Here is a 21803-nt window from a genome sequence, read left to right on the forward strand (position 1 = left end):
ATTGATGCCTAAGCATCAACTTCACTTAATTGCTTGATCTTGGACAGGCAAAGCCAGGGTAAAAATTAAATTTAACTCTCCTGAAAGCAAAGCTTAATGAAAGTGAAGTGAGCTTTAAATATAAGGGGTCGCTTTTCCCCAGATAATTAATCTCTTTTTTTCCTGTTGTTGACAAAATTGCAAGTGAGCAGGAGGGGGACTTTGGAGAAGCTCTGTAGACCAGCTCAAAGCTGGGAATGGTTGCCTCTGGCCCTGGGGCTTCAAATTCTGTACCTTTGAACTTTGCTGTCAGGCCAAATTATTTGGTATGTTCTTTATCCAAATATAGGGCTAATGCTCAGCACAGTCCAATGACTCATCCATGCTTTCATTCCTATTAGATTACCATCTCATGCCTTAAAATGAACTGATGATGATCAAGAAAAATGTGGGGGCAATTGGACCACAAGGTGTTATCATCTTTTTGAAACTATGAAACTTTCTTATATGACAAACTGTCCCTCAAATTTTGTTTACAAAGTTTACAAATTTTGTGATGAGCAGTAAGTTAGATTCAGGAGTGGGGAACTATGGCCCCTTTATGAGCTGTGGACTTCAACACCCAGAATTCCTGAGCCAGCATGGCTGCTTCAAGAATTCGGGGAGCTGAAGTCCGCAGATCATAAAGGGGACATAGTTCCCCACCCCTAGATTAGATTAAATTAACTATACAATCCCTTCTGACTCATGCATGCTATGATTCTATGTTTAAGAAGGCTTCATAAATAAATCTTTGTATTCTTTGGTCTTAAGGACTATTGAGTCAATAAAGTGAATGTGTGCCTCAATATGAAAACCTTCTTTTGGTGGTCAAGAAATGATCTCAATTAATTAAGAGGATATACAATTATTTATTAACTTGCAAATTGGAAGAAGAACAAGTAAAAGAATCAATTATAATTTGGGCTAAGAATTTGGGCTACACAATGGATTTGGAGAGGTGGCAGAAATTATGGAATAGAAATCATAAAGTTACAATGCCGACAGCATACCTCTATAAGAAAACCTCTATAAAAAAATTTCATAGATGGCATTGCTGACCTGCAAGATTAGTGAACATGTATAAAAACAAATCTGTTAAATGTTGGAAATGCAATCAGACACCAGGTGTCAGCCTCTGTTTCACTATTTGCTTTCGGCTGCCATTGAATTGGGGGGGGGGGGGGCTGGTATTTGGGAAGGGAAGTTTTAAGTACAGGAGAGATTGTAAAAAGGGAGTTTTGTTCTCACCATCTACTGCACATGCTGGAGATAGTAATTGAGGTGGCCAAGGCCAACTGTCCTGCATACCAACCTGATGATGCTTTTTGAAGATGGAACTCACATGACACCTCAGGGATTTGCAGATTGGACTATGGGATGGGGTTACCAGGGGAAAGGGGTTGGGTCACATATTGATATGTATGATTTCGCGCACTTTTGCCTCAGATCTTGCTTTGCTTAGCTGCTATCTTTTCATAACCAGTAAAAGTACTGCTAAGTGGTTTCTTTCTTGGTTGCTGAGGGAGGCTGGCTTGACACCAGGCTCATACTACCATATGTGGTGGACATGTCCCATAATGCAAAAATACTGGCAGAAAATACATGATTGGAAATCGTGATTGGAAATATGACAAGACCCTGTCAAAACCCTGTCAGGGTTCCAAATAGCATCCAAACGTAAATCAGAGTCTAAAGCAAAGTATTGCTCAACGTTTCAATTTATTAAGAGAGCCATGTTGGCACATCTGGGAAAACTTGAATCTAAAAGCTTCCCTATTTTCCCCACCTAGTTAAAAGTTCAAGATCTTTCCCCCACACCCACAAATCCATCACATGGTCCAATCTCGCACTGCTATGCTGGCAGTTCCACCCATCTAGTTCTGATCAGGTGCAGGGGTGCAGAGACAAAGGATGACCTTGGCTATTTAGAAATAATTTTGTTATGGCTACATAGTTTGCAACTCCTTAAAATTCTTTCTTGGTTGCTGAGGGTTGCTAAAATAGAATATATATATATTCTATTCTATATGTGTGTGTGTGTGTTTTATTTGTGCTGATAAATAAATAAAGGGAGACTAGTATAGATCTATTTCAAGCTATTTAGCTCTCATCAGCCAGATCTATACTAGTCTCCCTTTATTTATTTATCAGCACAAATAAAACATAAATATAACAAAGGCAACAGTAAAAATATTGGGTTTCTGTCGTGATGGACTCTTGTGACGAGCCGATTGACAGATGATGGAAGCAGTTAGCTTCCTCCCATGATTGGGGCTTACCAGGGGTTGTGACACTAATATATACCTTCTTCCCTGGCTTCAGCTGATAAGGAGGAGACCTGTGGCTTGATGGCTAAGACATTTGCCTAAGATGCAATACAGCACAGGTTCGAATCCCAGTAAGGGTATGGCTAGCTGATGAGAGCTAAATAGCTTGAAATAGATCTATACTAGTCTCCCTTTATTTATTTATCAGCACAAATAAACACACACACACACACACACACACACACACACACACACACACACACACACACACACACATATATATATATATATATATATATATATATATATATATATATATATATATGTTATATTTATGCTGATAAATAAATAAAGGGACTTTGGGTGTATTATATTATAATCATATATATATATATATGATTATAATGACAATGATCATGTTTGTATGTGGACACCTAGAGAACACACTGCTCAATATAGAAATGGAACGTATGATATAAAACAATAAAAAATATTTGAAAAAGAAAACAAAATGATCTCTCCTTTCTCTAAAAAAAAGACGGGGTTGGGGTTTATTGTGTTGTTTTTAGTCCTGCTGAGAGCTTCTATTCCTGCAGTAATGGGATTAACTTCTGGGCTTGTTTGCAGTTGTTTATTTAGAAATAGATTCACCCCTGAAATCCTAACAGAGTTCAGCAGCTCAGGAGTTCTTTAGGAGGACAGCCAATCAGTTGCCATGGAGCTTACCCAAGCTTTGAAGAAGAGAACCCGTCAAACCTGTTGGCCTTAGCAAAGTCTTTCTAGCAGTTTTTCTTTTGCTTTCTTTGTTGGCACTCAAGAGAAGAAGAAAAAAAAACCTCCCCACTTTATTTTAGTATAAACACCACAGGAGATAAAGGATGGGGAACGTATGTACAAATTGATGGCTAACTGGATTCAATCCATCCATGAAAAGGAGTGCAGGAAATCAATGTTTTGCCTCGTTTCTCACATCAATGCTCTGTTGGGAAGGCTTGAATCTAACCGGGGACACGAAGGGTGAGTGCTCTGATTTGCCTAGTTGGTGTCTTTCAGGTGATAAAGCTATACTTTGCTTGACTAAGACAACTATAACAGGCAGGATTTGGGTAGCATATGAATTTCAGGCAGTGGTGGGATTCAAATTTTTTACTACCATTTCTGTCGGCGTTGCTTGGTGGGCATAGTGTTGCTTGGTGGGCGTCTGGTGGGTTGCTGCCTGTTTGGCCCAGATTGGCCAAACTGGTAGTAGAGGTGGCGGGAGGCTCTGCCTACCCACCCAGACACTTCTGTGCATGTGCAGAAGCAACACGCACATGCACATGGGAGTGCCTCCAAACTGGTAGTAACAAAATTGATAACCTACCACTGGTGGGCATGGCTTTGTGGGCATGGCAGGGGAAAATACTGCAAAGTCCCCATTCCCTCCCCACCTCACTAACCTGCTTTCCAGCTCCATTCTCCTGTGCAGACAACAAAAGAAGACCCAGTCAATCAGCTGGGACTCAGCGAATAGATGGAGGCGGAGCCAGCCAGAGGTGGCATTTGCCGATTCTCCGAACTACTCAAAATGTCTGCTACCAGTTCACCAGAACTGGTCAGAACTGTCTGAATACCACCTCTGATCTCAGGCCTCTTCTAAACAGCTGAGTTAAGGGGATGCCCATCAGTTCTTGAGTCCGCAGAAAAATATTCTGCAAAAATTGTACTGCTCCATTATCGATCCTATTCTAGCATAGTAATGAGAATGGGAAATGATGGTATTCTTACTTCAGTGTTATTCTTACTATAATGCCTGCTTTTCAGCAGCTCACATCTATACAGATCATTCCCCTCTATTCTGGAGGTTATTCCAACCTTGAAAGTCATTATATACTGTATACAAAAGCAAAGTCAGGTCTAGGACTCTTTCTCTCTTGGCCTGAACAAGAGCATGGACTTGTTCTGGTAATTGCTTACTTTTGCCATGTCCTCATGATGTTGTCTTCATCTCTCCTTAATTCACACCTGAAGCAGTTTGAGATCATCCTTATTTATTACAGATCTGAAGAAGCTTCTCAGATAAGAAGTAACATGACTTCAGGGAAAAACAAAGGAAGTCCAGTTGCTTTTGAAAAAGCACCTTTGGAGCAACTGTGACCTGGATGACTAAGTATATCCATAGACACTTATTTTATTAAACTTTTAAAATTACATTTAGCTTTTTTTTCAATTGCAACTCCTGCTGGGGCTAAAATCTGTCATGCTACACTACCCCATTTAAGACTAATGTGGTTTTGGGTTGGGATTTGTCTGTATTTATTTATCTCTGTTCATTTATTTGAACCCCACCTTTATTATTTTTACGAATAACTCAAGGTGACAAACATGCCCAACCCACTTTCCTTTTTCTATTATCTCTGCAACAACAACCCTGTGAGGTGAGTTGGGCTGAGAGAGAATGACTGTCCCAAGGTCACCTAGCTGATTTTTATGGCTAAGGCAGGAACAGATAGAATGGAATGGAATGGAATGGAATGGAATAGAATAGAATAGAATAGAATAGAATAACAGAGTTGAAAAGGACCTTTGAGGTCTTCTAGTCCAACCCCTTGTTTGGCAGGAAACTATACCATTTCAGACAAATGATTATCCAATCTCTTCCATAAAACATTTACAATTTCTGGAGGCAAGTTGTTCCACTGATTAATCGTTCTGTCAGGGAAATTTCTTCTTAGTTCTAGGTTGGTTCTGTCCTTGATTAGTTTCTACTGATTGCTTCTAGTCTACCCACAGGTGGTTTGGAGAATAGCTTGACTCCCTCTTCTTTGTGGCAGCCTCTGAGATATTGGAACACTGCTATCATGTCACAGACTAGGCATACCCAATTCCAGCAATCGATCTTCATATGCTTTAGCCTCCAGCCCCTAATCATCTTTGCTGCCCTTCTCTGCACCCTTTCTAGAGTCTCAACATCTTTTTCACATCGTGGCGACCAAAACTGAATGCAATATTCCAAGTGTGGCCTTACCAAGGCATTATAAAGTGCTATTAACACTTCACGTGATCTTGACTCTATCTCTCTGTTTATGTAGTCTAGAACTGTGTTGGCTTTTTTGGCAGCTGCAGCACACTGATGGCTCATCTCAGTCTCCTGCTTTCAAGCCTGGTGATTTAACCAGCATTCTCCCATCTCCTTCCCCCCAATCTAGTCATTAGTGACTGTCCTCAATGAGCTTTTTGGATTGGATTGCAGTAAAAAGTTGATTTCTATCAAGGCATCTACCCATACAATGCCTGATCAACACTTGAACTTTTTAGATTTAGCATGGTAAAATACCCATATTCTGTTCACCATGGGTTGCTAGAATTTGTTTTTGCAATGCATCATGGTTATTTATGCTGTCCCTGGTTGGTGGGCGGGTGTAGCAATGATAATGTTACTTTGTTGCATCCAATCTTGTTACCTCGGAGGTTCCCCTTAACTCGACAGGACCCCGGCACTAGGGTGGCCCTCTAGAGAGCCCCAAGGCTCCTTCTGTCCTGCCGTGGTCGCCAGAAATGTTTCAGGCAATTCTTGTTACCTATTCAGGACACAAGACCACGAAGGGTGTATTTGCGCAATGGTTCAGAGCATTAACATGACAAATTCTGAACCCCAGGCTACACCAAGGGTGTTACTTTTATATATTTCACAAATCTGGCACTGCCTGGGTGTTAGGCTATGCCACCTTCATTATCAGTACAAAACACAAGAAAGGAAAAGCTTAACTAAAAAAGAGGAAATTCAATAAGTGATGAATTTGCTATACTTCTATATGTGGGTGGGTTACATGGGTGGGTCTTATCTTACACCATCTGTTACTTTTGGTTTACATCCCTTTGCACAAGTCCTATGGTCAGTTAAAGGAATTATTTAGTACATAGGTTATTCAGCTAGAGGTTACATTAAACAAATTCCCCCTTCCGTCAGCAGGGTTTAAGCAACTTCTCCTTTTTAAGAAGTAAATTTCCACATGCTCAGCAACTTGACCTCTATTTTATATAGTATGGTTCTTGAATTATTATATCCCTATCTTTTATACTACCTTTCTCCCCTGCCTCAACTTAACCCAGCCTATTCCAGTTCTAAGAGTTCAGTTCTGATTTCAGCGTATTTGGTGCAGAAGTGACCTCAATAAAGATGATGACAAATCCCTGGAATGTCGTGCAAAGCATTTGGGATCTGAGGCATATCATCATTTCTCCTTGAATGACTGGGGCAATTTCATGAATTACTGGTTGAATCACAGTTTCTCATCAGCTCCAATTTAAATGCATCATTAAAACCATGAATTTACAGCAATTTCCTGCATCAAACAAGCAATTGGTAAATACCAGGAATCTTAACAGTGCTATACAGCTACCACATGTTCTTGATCATTGGTGATCAAATGATCAACTTTAGTGCTAAATACATTAATAAATGGGAATGATAGTTAGAATATATATTGTTTGCAGTCCAAAAGTGCTGGACATTTCTTCCTGGTTCATCTTACTGTATAGTGTGTCAAGACACACAGATGCTTCCTACTATTACCAAGCCAGGTATTGACTATTGTGTGCCTGTATATCATTTTTCCATTTTCTAAGTGCAGAATCCTGCATTTCTTATTGTTAAACAACATTTTGTTGGATTTTGTTGGCCCAATGTTCCAGTCTACCCAGTTCCCTGTGAATTTTGAGCCTATCATCCGAAATGTAAACAGTCCTCTCCCAGCTTTGTGTCAACTTCAAATCCATTTCTATCTCTCCAACTAAATAATTTATAAAAATCTGCAATAGCTCTAGTTCAAGGCTAGAGCCTGAGTGGTGTGTGTGTGTGTGTGGTGTGGTATGTCAGTTGTGTGCCTTTGAATCAGTGCTGACTCCTGGTGATTGCCTGGTCAAGACCCTGCAGTTTTCTTCCAAGTTTTTGGAAGTGGTTTTCCACTGTTTCCTTCCTAGAGCTGAGAGAGAGAATAGCTAGCTAGCTTTGTGCCTAAGGCAGATCTAGAACTCACATTCTCTGTAGTCTGGTGCCTTAACCATTACACAAACTGGCTCAGGATTCCCCTCTTTGTACCTTCCTCCATGAAGCTATATATTCTTTAATGGCCACTGTTGGGTAGAGTTGTTCAATCAACGGTAGATCTGTCTAGTAAAGGGACCATCCATTCTACACTGTTTCATTTTATCCAGAAGGAATGTCAGGTTCCAAGTAATGCATCCATCACAAATTGAACTCTGAGGCATTCCGTTTTCTCAAACAACAAATTTATTTGGACTCACCATATTGGCACTAACTAGTGAAAAGCCAGTACTAAAGTTCCTGGGCTTTTCACCTCAATAAGTTGCAGTTTTCTTAAATTTCCAAAACAACTGTCACATTGTCCCTAAAAACAAAATTATGTGACTTTTCTTTAGTTACTTGTCCATTAGCTCTGGAAGAAAAACGTCTTATTTCAGTTGTACTTTAATTTTTAACATCTTCTAAACTAATGTATGTATTTGTACTTTTTTGCTTTTTTTACCATGTCCACAAAAATGATAAAATGCCTTTTCATGTTCTTCATATTTCCAGCAAAGATTCAAAGCACCTTTATATATTATGGACAATTTCTCCCCTGACAAATACATCATTTCATTAAAAAATATCCTTTAAAACTAGAACATAATGTAAATTTCAATTCTTTCAGCCACATATTTTCACATTGTTCCATTTACTGTATATAATATAACCAAGAGTTTTTAGCTTATTTTATCACGTTCTTTCATTTGTTCTTCTGATTCATATTTCAAGAAAAGTTTAAACATTTTAGTTCTTCAATAGGACATAATTTTATTTCAGACTCAAGTCTTATAATATGAAACCTTTTATCCATTTGAAATCTTTCTAATAATTGTACATAAAAAAGACATTGAGAAGTATAGTCTTCTGTTGTCAAATCTTCTCTTCATTTTGTTTTCCAAATCCCTTGAGAAAAGTTTAGTACATCTCAGCAAGTTAACCATTTGTGTTTACTTACCATTTCTTGTCAATAAATTCCTTCTTGTGCTAAAAGCTATAAAAGTGTTTTCAGGAGACGCCTAAATTTGTATTTATTCCATATTCTAAGAATGTCCCACCTGCCATAATGATTTTTAAAATCTACATTAACCTTAGAGTTGTCATGCTATGAATATCCATCCATTCCACCCAACTCTAAATTCACGTCCTCCTTACTCTGATAGTCTTTTATTTCTTAATAACACCCACCCTTTCATTCAAACTAAAAAACACTCAGCAATGTATAATTTCAAACCTGGCAGACCCAATCCTCCTCTTTCCTTTGAATTCTGTAGTAACTTAATACAATAAAGAAAAATAGAGTTGGAAGGGACTTGGTGGTCTTCCAAGTCTCTTCCAAGACAGGAAACCCTATACCATCAGGAAATCCTATATCATTCAGACAAATGGTTGTTCAATATTTTCTTAAAAACCTCCAGTGTTGGAGCACCCACAATTTCTAGAGATAAGTCATTCCACTGATTAATTGTTCTAATTATCAAGAAATTTCTGCTTAGTTCTAGGTTGGTTCTTCCCTTGATTAGTTTCCATCCTTTGCTTCTTATTGTGCTTTCAGATGCTTTGGAGAATAGATTTTCCCCCTCTTCTTTGCAGCAGCCCCTTACATATTGGAACAGTGCTATCATGTCACTCCAGTTCTTCTTTTTTTATTAAACTAGACCCAATTCCTGCAACCATTCTTCATACGTTTTAGCCTCCAGTCCCCTAATCATCTTTGTTGCTCTTCTCTGCACTCTTTCTAGAGACTCAACATCTTTTTTATATAGTGGTGACCAAAAGGATTCTGTGGTCTTACCAAGGCATTATAAAGTAGTATTAATGCTTTGCATGATCTTGATTCTACCCCTCTGTTAATGCAAGCTAAGAATGCATTGGCTTAGCATCAGGGGTGACATGCTCTGAAATCTGCTACTAGTTCACTTCATGTGCATGCACACTGCAGGCACTAAGAAGACTTTTCTGAGTCTGCAAAGGTAAGTAGCGAGGGGGGAACAGCTGTGTTTACCGGTAGTAAAAAATGCTTAAAAAGTAAAAAAAAAAAGTTCTGATGATCAACCGCAAAACAATTGGCTGTGCCACATGAACATCGGATTTTTTAAAAACTTTTTGAAGCATTTTTTAATTACCGGTTCACCCGAACAGGTAGTAAAAAAATGCTTAGCTCTGCAACTATCAGCTGTGCCACACGATTTCTAGCAAATATAAATCATGCAGCACAGCTGATTGTTGCACAACTGGCTACCAGTTCACCCAAACTGGTAACATGTGTTTTACTGCCAGTTCGGGGAAACCGGTAGCATTTTTACTACTGATTCGGGCAAACTTGCCCAAACCGGTAGCATTTCACCCCTGCTTTGCATATATTTAACTTATATTTAGTTCAATGTTTTTTTTTTTTACTTTGCCATACAAATGTAGATATATCTTTCTGGCAATGTTTAAGTGGTACATCACATACATTGTCAAAACAGGTATAGTCTGTAACAAAAATAACACTTTGGATAAAACATTCATATTAATCACAGCAATTCTAACCAACAGCGACAATTGTATTTTATCTCATCTTGACATATTTCTTTTAATCTCATACAGTGTCTTAATATAGCTATTTTGGAACAACATAAAATTTGTAGTTGTCATGTTATACCCAAGTATTTCAACTTCAATTTTAAAACTCATTTTATTCATCAGTTCAGTTCAATGTTGTATCTTCAGGGTTTTTTTCTTAATATTTTAGTCTTCTGTTTGTTCTTGAAACATGCTAATACCCCAAATTCTTTTAATTTAGTCATTAAAAGTCCAATTCCTTTTAAATTCTTTTTCTGCCAAAACGAGAACCAAGTCATCGGCAAAAGCTCTTAAGTTATATGGGTCTTTTAAAATCTTTATGCCCAGGATCCTCTCATCTTATCTTATGTCTCTATTCAATATTTAAAAAACTAAAATAAACAAGTGGGGGACAGCAGATAATCTCATCCTATTCCTTTTTGTATCTCACATGGTTGGGTTAAATCTCCATTAATAATTATTTGTGCTATTTGTGAGGACTAAATCGATTTCACCCAATTTATCAAATTATCTCCAATCATTGTAACTTTCAAAATCATAAACAAAACATCCAGTTTGGATCATTAAAAGCCTCCACTGGATCTAAAGAGATCAATGCAACTTGGCTTTTCTATTATGTTGCTCCCAATATTTCAAGAGATTCAACACAATTGTAATGCTGCCTTTTAGATGTCTTTTAGGTGAAAACCCACAATGATCCTCATGAATAAATTCTTCTAAATTATTATTATAATTTACATCTATAATTTAAAATAATTCTAAGCAACTTGTAATTTATAAATCACCGAGAGCTGCCTTGTAGGGGAAATGGTTGGCATCAAAATGTAATAAATATAAATAAATAAACCTACTTATCTACCCACCCAGCCACCTAGCCACCCAGCGATACAGCCACACAGCCACACAGCCAGCCACACAGCCAGCCAGCCAGCCACCCTCTATCTATCTATCTATCTATCTATCTATCTATCTATCTATCTATCTATCTATCTATCTATCTATCTAAATTTCTGTTTGTGTGTATATTCCAGCATAACTCTTGAAAGCCTTAAGCAATTTCAACCAAACTTGGTAAACAGATGACTTACTCTCTGGAAAAAAATAACACCCCTAACACGCCTCGGTGTGTGTGTTCTGTTAATCTGCAGCCTGTTGTATCTTAAATGGCTTCTACTGTACTGCCATAAAATGGCTTCTACTGTGCACCGCACTAGAGTTTTAATATGGTAATGGCTTCACCATAATCCACAAAGGGGCTCCCTCTGGTAAGGGGGGAAAACCAACATTAGAAATCATGTTTGGCCAGGACATTTTCTTCCTGTAAATAAATATCCAGGCAACGCCAGGTTATTGGTAAATAAATAAATAAATAAATAAATAAATAAATAAATAAATAAATAAATAAATAAATAAATAAATAAATAATCAATTAATCATTATTCTACAAGGATATTGGTCTATAATTTTTTGCTAATGTTCTATCTTCTCCCTCTTTAGGCATTAATACTCTGAATCTTTCCAAGTCTCTGATGTCTTTCCTCCTTGTAAAACAGAGTACATTGCATTTTGTAGGGATTGTAAGAAATTGTCCCCAAAACATTTGTAATAAAACTTCATAATCCATCTGGTCCAGAAGAAAGTTCTGTTTACAGTTTTTCATTTGATCACATTTGGCTCCAAAACACCTGAATGATAAGGTGAATTATGCACAGAATATCCTTATGAGCCAACCAACGCTAAAGGTGGACTTACCAAAACTAGAAAAGATGCTTGATTGTACAATTACCATAGACAATATTAATGAAAATCACAAAATATAAAGATATGAAAACAGAAGCAGAACAACTGTGGCAAAAGAAAGCAAAGTACCAATAGGGATCGGTGCAATGGGGTACTACCTGAACACCATCGGCATTGGCAAAATCATTATCTGTCAATTGAAAAAGGCAGTTTTACTTGGAAGACCTTACATCCCATGACAATACTTGTGACATTATCAAACAACAACATTTGCCTACCCCAGGTACTTGGGAAGACTTTGATAGGTGGATAACAATGCCAAATCCAGTCAAAAAATCTGTCTGACTATGTGAGGAACCATAATCATAATTACTTGGAATAGCTTACATCCTGTGACGATATTTATAACACTAGCACACATCCGCATCTACTTATCTTGGGAAGTGATAGGCAGACAAAAATGCCAAATCCAATCTCAACATCTGGCTGACTGCAACAAACCATAATAATACAAAATGTAGTTGCCCACTTTATTAGACTCTGGAGACTTATAAAATCCAGAAGCAATAAAAACAAATAAATGTACAGTACATAACACACATAAACATGTATCTTAGACTAAAGATAATCCATATACATATCATAAGAACCCCACAAATATATCAATAAACCCATTAACTGTTGACTGATACAGAGCTAGGTTTCAAAGGCTTTCTATTTTCTCAGGTGTATGGGTACCATATGTATTTCCATGGGGAGGGGACAACAACAGAGAGGACATTTTATCAACTGTGACCATCCTAGACCAAGCTAAAGCTACCAGGGAATTTCTAGAAGCTTGGCATTATGAGAATCAGCCATTAATAGGCACATAGACATTAATAACATCTATATACTATGCAAAATATACTATCACCCAAGTCCAAAAAAGAATAAAAAGACACAAGTACCTCTCCACCAGCAATGAGCACCCAGATCAGCAGAGGTTAACTCCAAGACCAACAATCAAGTAAACAATACCTAATCAAGAAACTTCCAAAGAGACAATGGTAAACAGCCCAACCAAAGAATCTCTAAAACCACTCCCAACAATACTGACATGGAAATCCACCAGACTATAAACTGACACCAAATGCCACTCCTTACTAGCTCTGATGATGTAACCTACCATATTTTTCAGAGTATAAGATGCACCTAGAATTTGAACAGGCCAATTTAAAAAAGTTTTTGCACCTTGCATACCTCCCCAAAATGGGCCATTTTTCATGAAAATGGGTCCATTTTTTTTCAAAAAGGGGCATGCATAGCCTTTAGGAGGCTTGTAGAGTGCTCCTGGGGGGGTGGAGGCCCCCCAAACAAGCAAAAAATGGACCCATTTTTTTGTCAAAGAAAAGGGCATGCATAGCCTTTAGGAGGCTTATAGCTGGGGGGGATCGAGCAAAAATGGCAAGTTTTTTGCTCATTTCTGCCCTCCCCAGCCCCCAGGAACACTCTGAAAACCTCCTAAAGGCTATGCACGGCCATTTTAGTGAAGGAGGCAGGTTTTGAAGAGGCAAAAAATTCTGTATTCAGTGTATAAGACGCACCCAGATTTTCAGCCTCTTTTTTGAGGGAAAAGGGTCCATCTTATACTACGAAAAATATGGTAGTTTGGGTAATGAAATGTCTGGAAGAACAACAAGCAAACTCAGAGAGCACCTCATGTCAATGCTGAGCTCCTTTATTTTCTCAACTCCTCAAATTGACAGCATTTAGTAGTGGAGACCTAGAACTCACACATTCTGCACAGACATGCCAGGCAGGTAGAGACAATTGGAGATGGGCGATCTATCAGATAACCAGATCCTATCCAGGGGTGGGCTGCTGCAAGTTTGCAGGGGTTCAGATTCTATGCACTTTGGAGAACCCCCAAATCCCACTCCTGGCTGGCCCTGCCCACCCCTCCCCTCCCCTCTCAGGAGTTCCCACAGCCTCTTTTGGAGGCCAGTAAGAGCAGGGCATGTGCGGAGGCTTGGGGAGGGTGAAAAATGGGCCTACCGGAAGTTTGAGAAGGCCAGAAATGGGCCTGTTTCTGGCCTCCAGAAGACCTCTGGAGCCTGGGGAGGCCATTTTCACCCTCCCAGAGGCTCGAGGAAAGCCTCTGGAGCCTGGGGAGGGCAAAAATAGCAATAGCAATTAGCAATAGCAATAGCAATTAGACTTATATACTGCTTCATAGGGCTTTGAGCCCTCTCTAAGCAGTTTACAGAGTCAGCATATTGCCCCCAACAACAATCCGGGTCCTCATTTTACCCACCTCGGAAGGATGGAAGGCTGAGTCAACCTTGAGCCAGTGAGATTTGAACAGCCAAACTGCAGAACTGCAGTCAGCTGAAGTAGCCTGCAGTGCTGCATTTAACCACTGTGCCATCTCGGCTCTGCCATATCCCCCCTGCCGCCATGATGCAGGAGGCCAACTAGGCAACAACCACCCAGCAACCAGACAGAAAACCCCTTGCTAAAATTTTGGAAGCCCACCCCAGCCTATGCCATGAAGAGCTTAAAAGGTGATGAATGAAACCTTGGATGACACCAAGAAGCCTCCTGATGGACAATATAGCCTTTGCGTAGCAGTGATGACCCATGGATCAAATGACTCCTGAAGAAAATAATAATAAAGATATGGAGCAGCCACTATTGGTCATTTATTTTCCTTATGCCAGATCTAGCCAATGAAGCTAAAGAGAAGGAGAATGTTTGCTAGACAGGTTTTTCTAAGCTTAGCATTAGAAGATAACACTCTCCCATTTTTGTGTGTGCATGCCTCAGCTGTTTAAGAACACAATCCTTCCTCTGACTCTTCATTGATTTACTAATAGGTACAATAAAAGGAATGGTGAAAGGTTTTGCAAATTTACTTACCCATGATGGGGAAGAAAGAAGAGGCAGGCAGCATGTACATTGAAACAGAAATTGCTGCAAGGTGGAATTTGATCACGATGCTACAATGCATGTTACAGATTTAATTTTAGCATGTTTCCACTGTAGAATAACCTGACTTGAAATCTAAATGCAAATTAAATTGAAATAACCTTTACAGTTATTATTTTATTTTGTTTTACTTTTTATGAAAAAAGATTTTGATAATGCAAGTTTACATAAATATTTAATATCAAGGAATGCTTATTTAAATAGCTCATTCTTTTTAAGAAAATGCTCCCTCCCCATCTTTTCATTCCAATTTTTATTGTAGTTAATCAGGTGCCACTAAGTCAGTTTTGACTTCAGATGAGTATATGAAAAAATGTTCCCCATTTTGGTCAGTCTTTGTTTTTTTGTTTAACAAATACATATGACTGGCCATAATATAATTAAAACAAGATAAGCTATTTTTAAAAAAAAATACATTGAGTTTAAGCTAAAATTTGCATCTATCAATCAACCACACCATGCCAGATTCATCAACATGGTCCCAGTGCCTTGTTATAACTTCTAACTCTTCCACGGACATCCCGAGGTTTTCATTGCTACCATCTATCCACCTGATCCTGATTCCCACAAACAGAATTCTACCCCTGGGGACCAAAAGAGAACATTAATTTTCCTGGCAATGACATAGAAATGGATTTCCATCAGGGATGGGTTTCTGCCGGTATGGTACAGTACAGGCATACCCGTTCATCAAATTTAGCGTGCCTTTCAGTACCCCTTCATCTGATGGCACCGTAACAGAATGCTGCCCCCCCTCACTCCCCCCGCTCGCCCAGTCATTGCTTGATCTCTCTCTCTCCCCCCACCTCACCATGCTTGCAAAGCGTGGCACGAGGGGCAGAAGCCCCCAAACTTAGCGGGGAGCCTAAGCAAAGAAGGAGGTGGAGATCTGGGTGGAGGGAGGGGGAAACCCTAGCGAGGGCTGCCTGCTGCCAACTCGACTCCATGCAGAGTGGGCTGCAGAGGGTGCCATAAGGCAGGTTGATCAGGGCGATGTGCTGCTGCAAGAAGCCGCACTGCTACTGCTGGAGCTGTGTTGCCCCACTGAATTCAGGGACTTCTGCCCCTCGTGCTGTGCTTTGCAGCCACCGGAGCCCTGCATGGATCTCTTTGGGGTGCTGGGCAACCTGGTTCTAGGAATCCCTCCCCCCCCCAGCAGAAGTCCCTGAACTAGGGTTTCCCCCTTCCTCTGCCCAGCTCTCTGCCTCCTCCTTTGCTAAGTCTCTACGCTGGGTTCAGGGTCTTCTGTCCCTTGTGCCACATTTTTCAGCCACAGGAGCCCTGCAAAGACCTCTTCAGGGTGCTAGGCAACCTGATTCTGGGGAATCCCCCACCCCCAAAAAAGGACTGACCAACCGTCTCTCCAGATCTTGCGGCTTTTTCGGGGGATTCTTTTTAAAAAAACGCCTCTCCAGATGATCTTGGAAACCTGTGAGGTTGCTTTTGGAGGGGGAAGATGGACAGCATCCCCCCCCTGTCTCGGGGTGACTGCAACCTCAGAGCCTGCAGCCTTAAAGCCCCCTCCCAAAGCAACCTCACAGGTTTTCAAGATCATCTGGAGAGACAGGCGGTTGATTTTTTGGGGGGGGGGAGACAGACCATGCTGCCGAGGACAGGCACAAGACGGGATGCCAGTGGCGCTGGGAGCTGGGCTGTGTGCAGAGGAGCTGGTGGCCAGGGCACCCTGAAGCAGCACCAGCCAGCATGTCCCACAAGAAGAACCCTAAGGGCAAGGGCAGCAGCGCCGCACCCACCTCAGCCCTGCCCACTGCCAATTAACATGCCATTGTCTCCTTCTCCTTGTTGGGCGGGATGGGCAGGGCTGCCCAGCTGGCCCCTCCCTCAGCAGCAGCGGCGAGTTCCATGATGTCATCTTCAAGATGAGTAGCATCTTGGCTGGGCAGTGGGGCGGGTGGGCAGAGGGTTGAAACCCACCACTGATTTCCATCCCCTTCTTCCATGATTAAAAAAAAACCTCTTTCTTTCTTTCTTTCTTTCTTTCTTTCTTTCTTTTTCTTTCTTTCTTTCTTTCTTTCTTTCTTTCCTTCCTTCCTTCCTTCCTTCCTTCCATTTATTTATTTATTTATTTATTTATTTATTTATTTATTTATTTATTTATTTATTTATTTATTTATTTATTGTCCACTTTCCCAGCTTTCCTAGCCATGCATGGCACTGGAGAAACCATGGCTTTTGCTCTTCTGTTATTTCATTTGATCTTTCTGACCTTTGTAGTAATAAATACATTCCAGGGACCAAATATTAAAAGGTTAGATTGTGCTATTTTTGGTCCTGTAAGCAACAGTGGAGATATAGTGAATTGAACAGGATGCTAGCATCTGAGATATACCCTTTGAGGTCACACGCTGTTTGTGCCTCATTCCCATATTCCTGAACACCTTCGAAATAACTTTTTTTTTTTAAAAAAAAGTGATAGAATATGGAAACTGTTAAATATTCAGAGAGTGAGTACAACCCTTGTATTTATCTTCATTTAATTTTCATAAATACATTAAGTCCAATTAGTTTTTCTCTCCCTCCCCCCAACATACACTGACACCCCTGCTTTTAAGAGTTATCTTCTGACAAGTTATTCAAAGGTCAAGTATTCCTTGTCCTGTTGGAGGCATGACCTCAATTGCCTTGTCTTTCAATACCTCACAACCTATTCACCCCAAGGGGCAGCAGGGGGCAGACAGAAAGTTACCGATGGCCTCTGCATTCTCTGTTTTCCTTTCTCTTACTTGTTTATGAGTGTGCTAATCTCCAAGTGCTTTCTTCCTATGTTTGCCTTTCCTTGCACGTCTGCTCTCTTGACTCTCATTTAAAAGGATGTACTTAGATAGGAGTTAAGCTTTGCCTATCTTCTATTTATTTCTTATTATAAACCCACTGCTTGCAAGTTGCAGCAAACAGCTTCACTAGTTCTTGCTCAAGTTACATTTCCACTCTCCAGGTACATGTGAAGCACTTTCTCTAACAATTCTCATCAAATTTGTGCACCCCTTGAAATTCTTGCTATAGATGACAACTTATTGTCTGAATGACCCTTATAATTCTTCTCTTTTTTTGTTCAGCATAACTCTGGAATGCCTCAAGCAATTTCAACCAAACTTGGTACACAGATGACTTATCCTCTGGAGAAAAACACTGTGGGGGGTAAGACACCCCCACAGTGGTGTCTTACAGTGGGTGTAAGACATCCCCTAACACCCCTTGGGGGGTGTTCTGTTAACATACAGCCTGTTGTGTCATACTGCTGTACTGACGTCTACTGTACAGCACAGTGGAGTTGCCATTGTAACGGCTTCACATTACTGCATAAGGGAGCTTCCTCTGGTAAGGGGGAAAATTCAACATTAGAAATTATATTTGGTCCAGGCATTTTCCCCGTATAAATAAATACCCGGGCAACGCCTGATTATCGACTAGTCATGTATATATGTTGTATCAACACAAGGAGATTTACATGAATGGATGGAAATGATATATCCCTAATAGCTGAAGTCCTTGGGAGAAGGGCGGCATATAAATTGAATAAACTGCATATAAATCGAATAAACCTAATAGCTGGTATTTGGACCTGTGATTAATAAGCTAATATACACCATCAAAACTAATAGTTAAAACTAGCTTGCTCTACCATGAATTTATCTAGTCCCCTTAAAAAACTAACTTTCTAGAGAAGACTCCAATGCTAGAAAAATTGGAGGGAATGAGAAGAGGAAGATCAACAACACAGTGGATGAATTTAGTTAATGTTAGGTCTCCAGAACCAAGAAGGACCCAAATAGTTACTCCCAAAAAGTATTCTTTATTGTTCCTCTCCTATAGACAGAAATCTTGCCAAACTAAAGCAACAGCATATATCATTAAAGATATACTCTGATAACTTCTAAGGAGGAACCTGGGGATCCAGACTACATTCCACTACAGTAACAATAGCAATGGTCTATTGTTGGAAGACCTGAAAGACCAAGTCAGGGCTAGATCATTATGGAGAAAATCTATCTATCTATGTAGCACCTAAGAGTTAACACTGACTTGATGGCACACAATCCATATTTTACAGCTATCAGAACTGGTATCCATCTTATTTGATGACAACATTTTTTTACTGTTTTGTAGGAAAAAAGTGTAAGTGAAATATTGATTAAATGAACCTGTGGGAAGGGACCTGCTTCTCCTGAATGTTAATTACATTGCAAAAATCACAGCTCTTTGAATCATTTGCATAATGAGGGCTTTACACAAATGACACAAATGGACAAAAAGATAATGTGTGTCACTTGTGAAATGATGCCATTACTCAAATCACAATGAATTATGCAACATTAACATAAAGTTGCCTTATCCGTACTATTTTTCAATGCACTAGATTTGTCCATTATTTTAAGGGTATTTCTGGACTGAAATCTTAAAATATGCTAAATTGGAAATGCACTAAATGTTGACTTCCTTTTTATCTGTCCTGGATCTCCTAGCATTTAGTTTTGTTAGATAAGCCCAGTTTCTAACTCTACTACATCATTCCTCATTTGCCCATTAAAATGTTACAAATGTTTTCTTCAAAAAATATATTCTTTAATCTCCTAAAAAAAATGACATCTTCTATGTTGATCACACCATTTTCCTTCTTCTGCTTTACAAGATCTTTTCTCAGACATAGTAACTAGAATTGTATAGAGTATTCCAAGTGCATTTTCTCCACAGGTCTATATAAAAGCATTATTCTATTGGTTGTTTTATTTTCGATTTCCTTCCTAGTGTTTCAAGCATGGAATTTGTCTTTTTTACAGCAGCCCCACATTACACTGAATTAAGAATAACTTTGATGTTCTCTGCAAATTTACTTCCTTCCTTCCTCCATTCCTTTTAACAGAGCATCACTGATATCTATTGCGGCATAAAGGCATAAAAGAAAAAACAATTGACTTTAGCTTACATTTTAATTTTGAGACAAAAGGAAAAAGAAATGTTAGGAAGGAGGGGGATGGAAATAATTGGTATTAAAAGGCTGAGCTAATCCCTTGCATGTCCATTTCCAATTCTGAAAAGAGTGACATACAATTGCTTGAATGAGAAACAACAGGTTAATAGTTACTATGGTGTATATAGACAAAATATTTTAATAAATCTAAAATCTCCCTGAAGTTGAGCTTGACTATCATGACTTAATGAACATAGCAGCAGCAACAGTACTTAGACTTATATATTGCCCCAAAGTGCTTTATAGCACTGTCTGAGCGGTTTACAGTGTCAACATATTGCCCCCCCTCCAACAATCTAGGTTCTCATTTTGGCAACCTCAGAAGGATGGAAGGCTGAGTCAACCTGGAACCTGTTCTGATCTAGGCTTCCTGAAACAGTAAAAAGCGTACACTTAGTCCCAGCTCCACAGGCCCGCAGCGGACCACAACAGAACTAGTCAGGATCGAACTTCTGGCTGTGGACAGAGTTAACCTGCAATGCTGCCCCCTTTAAGGACCTCTTAAGAGTGGGGTGAGGTTCACAGCTGACAGTTTAAGGTTGAAGCTGTGAGGGTTTCAGGATGTAACAACGGAGTCAGGTAGAGCATTCTAGACCACTCTGTTGCTGAAGTCGTATATTCTGCAGTTGAGTTTGGACTGGTTTATCTTGAGTTTGTATTGATTGTTTGCCTATGTATTATTGCAGTTGAAGCTGAAGTACTCATTCACAGGTAGGACATTATAGCAGACAATTTTGTGTACTATGCTTAGGTCCAACTGCAGGCAGAGCAGTTGCAGATTGTCCAAGCCCAAAATTTCGAGTCTCGTGGCATAGAGCCAAGGTGGCGCAGTGGTTAAATGCAGCACTGCAGGCTACTGCTAGATCAGCAGGTCAGCGGTTCAAATCTCACCGGCTCAGGGTTGACTCAGCCTTCCATCCTTCCGAGGTGGGTAAAATGAGGACCCAGATTGTTGGGGGCAATATGCTGACTCTCTGTAAACCGCTTAGAGAGGCCTGAAAGGCCTATGAAGCGGTATATAAGTCTACTGCTATTGCTATTGCTATTGCTATTGCTATTGCTATAAGGGATTCTATTGTGAACAGAGAAATGGAGCACACGTCTTGTGAAATACCTCTGAACCCACTCAATTGTATTAATGTCCGATATACAGTACGGGTTCACTGTACAGGCGGATGAGCTGTATTTGAGAAATGGTCTGGCAAAGGTTTTGTACGTCCTAGTTAACAATTCAATGTTACCAGAGAAGAAGCTTCTCAAAATAAGGTTAACAACTCTTAATGCCTTTTTGGCAATGATGTTACAGTGAGATCTGGGGCTTAGATCATTTGAGATAAGTACTCCTAGATCCTTGACAGAGTGAGGGTTGTCTATGAGAGCGTTCCCTTGTATTTAGTGTTCTGATTTTTTTTCCACAATGTGCAGGACATAACATTTGTTTGTTGAAATTTGGAGTTGCCAATTGTGCAACCATTCTGACACATAGTCTAGGTCACATTGTAGGATAGGAGCATTGTCTTGTGCCGTTAAATGATTTTACGTCATTGGTGAAGAGGAAGCAGTTGCTTTTAATGTGATCACATAGGTATAAAGCAGAAAGAATGTGGATCCTAAGACACTGCCTTGGGGGACACCACTATTAACTGATGCTGGATTTGATAGGACCCTCCCTATTTTGACCATTTGCTACCTGTTTGATAGGAACATGACTATCCAATTATGCAGGGGTCCAGAGATTCTTGACAGAAGTATAGAAATAATTTAAAATTACCTTCCAGGAAGCAACTTTTCTCCCCCCCTTATTTTCAGCTTCTCCTTCTAGCCAACAGCATTGGAATTTCCTAATCTTCAGCCATCGAAATAGGTTCAAATCTGCTTAGTTTCTGAAGTTGAACTGCGGTGCCATCTGCTAAATCTGCCAACTTCATTTAGCAAAGGTGAAAGAAGCCTGGCAAGCCATTCTCTTCCATCTTTAACATGTCACTGAAGAAGAAATGGAATGATTAGCTTGATTTGGTTCCGATTTCATCCTGCTTGAATACAGTTTTACACGTATTTCCTCCAAGGAAATAATTGTTCCTTTGAGGATGTTGTTATTTGCCTAAGTCTTTGCTGAACCCCAATTAATTTTAACATTGCTCCTGTGAACTTCTGAACCTGTTTGATATCTGATTCTGTAGCT

Source organism: Thamnophis elegans, chromosome 1 (genome assembly GCF_009769535.1).
Source record: "Thamnophis elegans isolate rThaEle1 chromosome 1, rThaEle1.pri, whole genome shotgun sequence".
Classification (NCBI taxonomy): domain Eukaryota; kingdom Metazoa; phylum Chordata; class Lepidosauria; order Squamata; family Colubridae; genus Thamnophis; species Thamnophis elegans.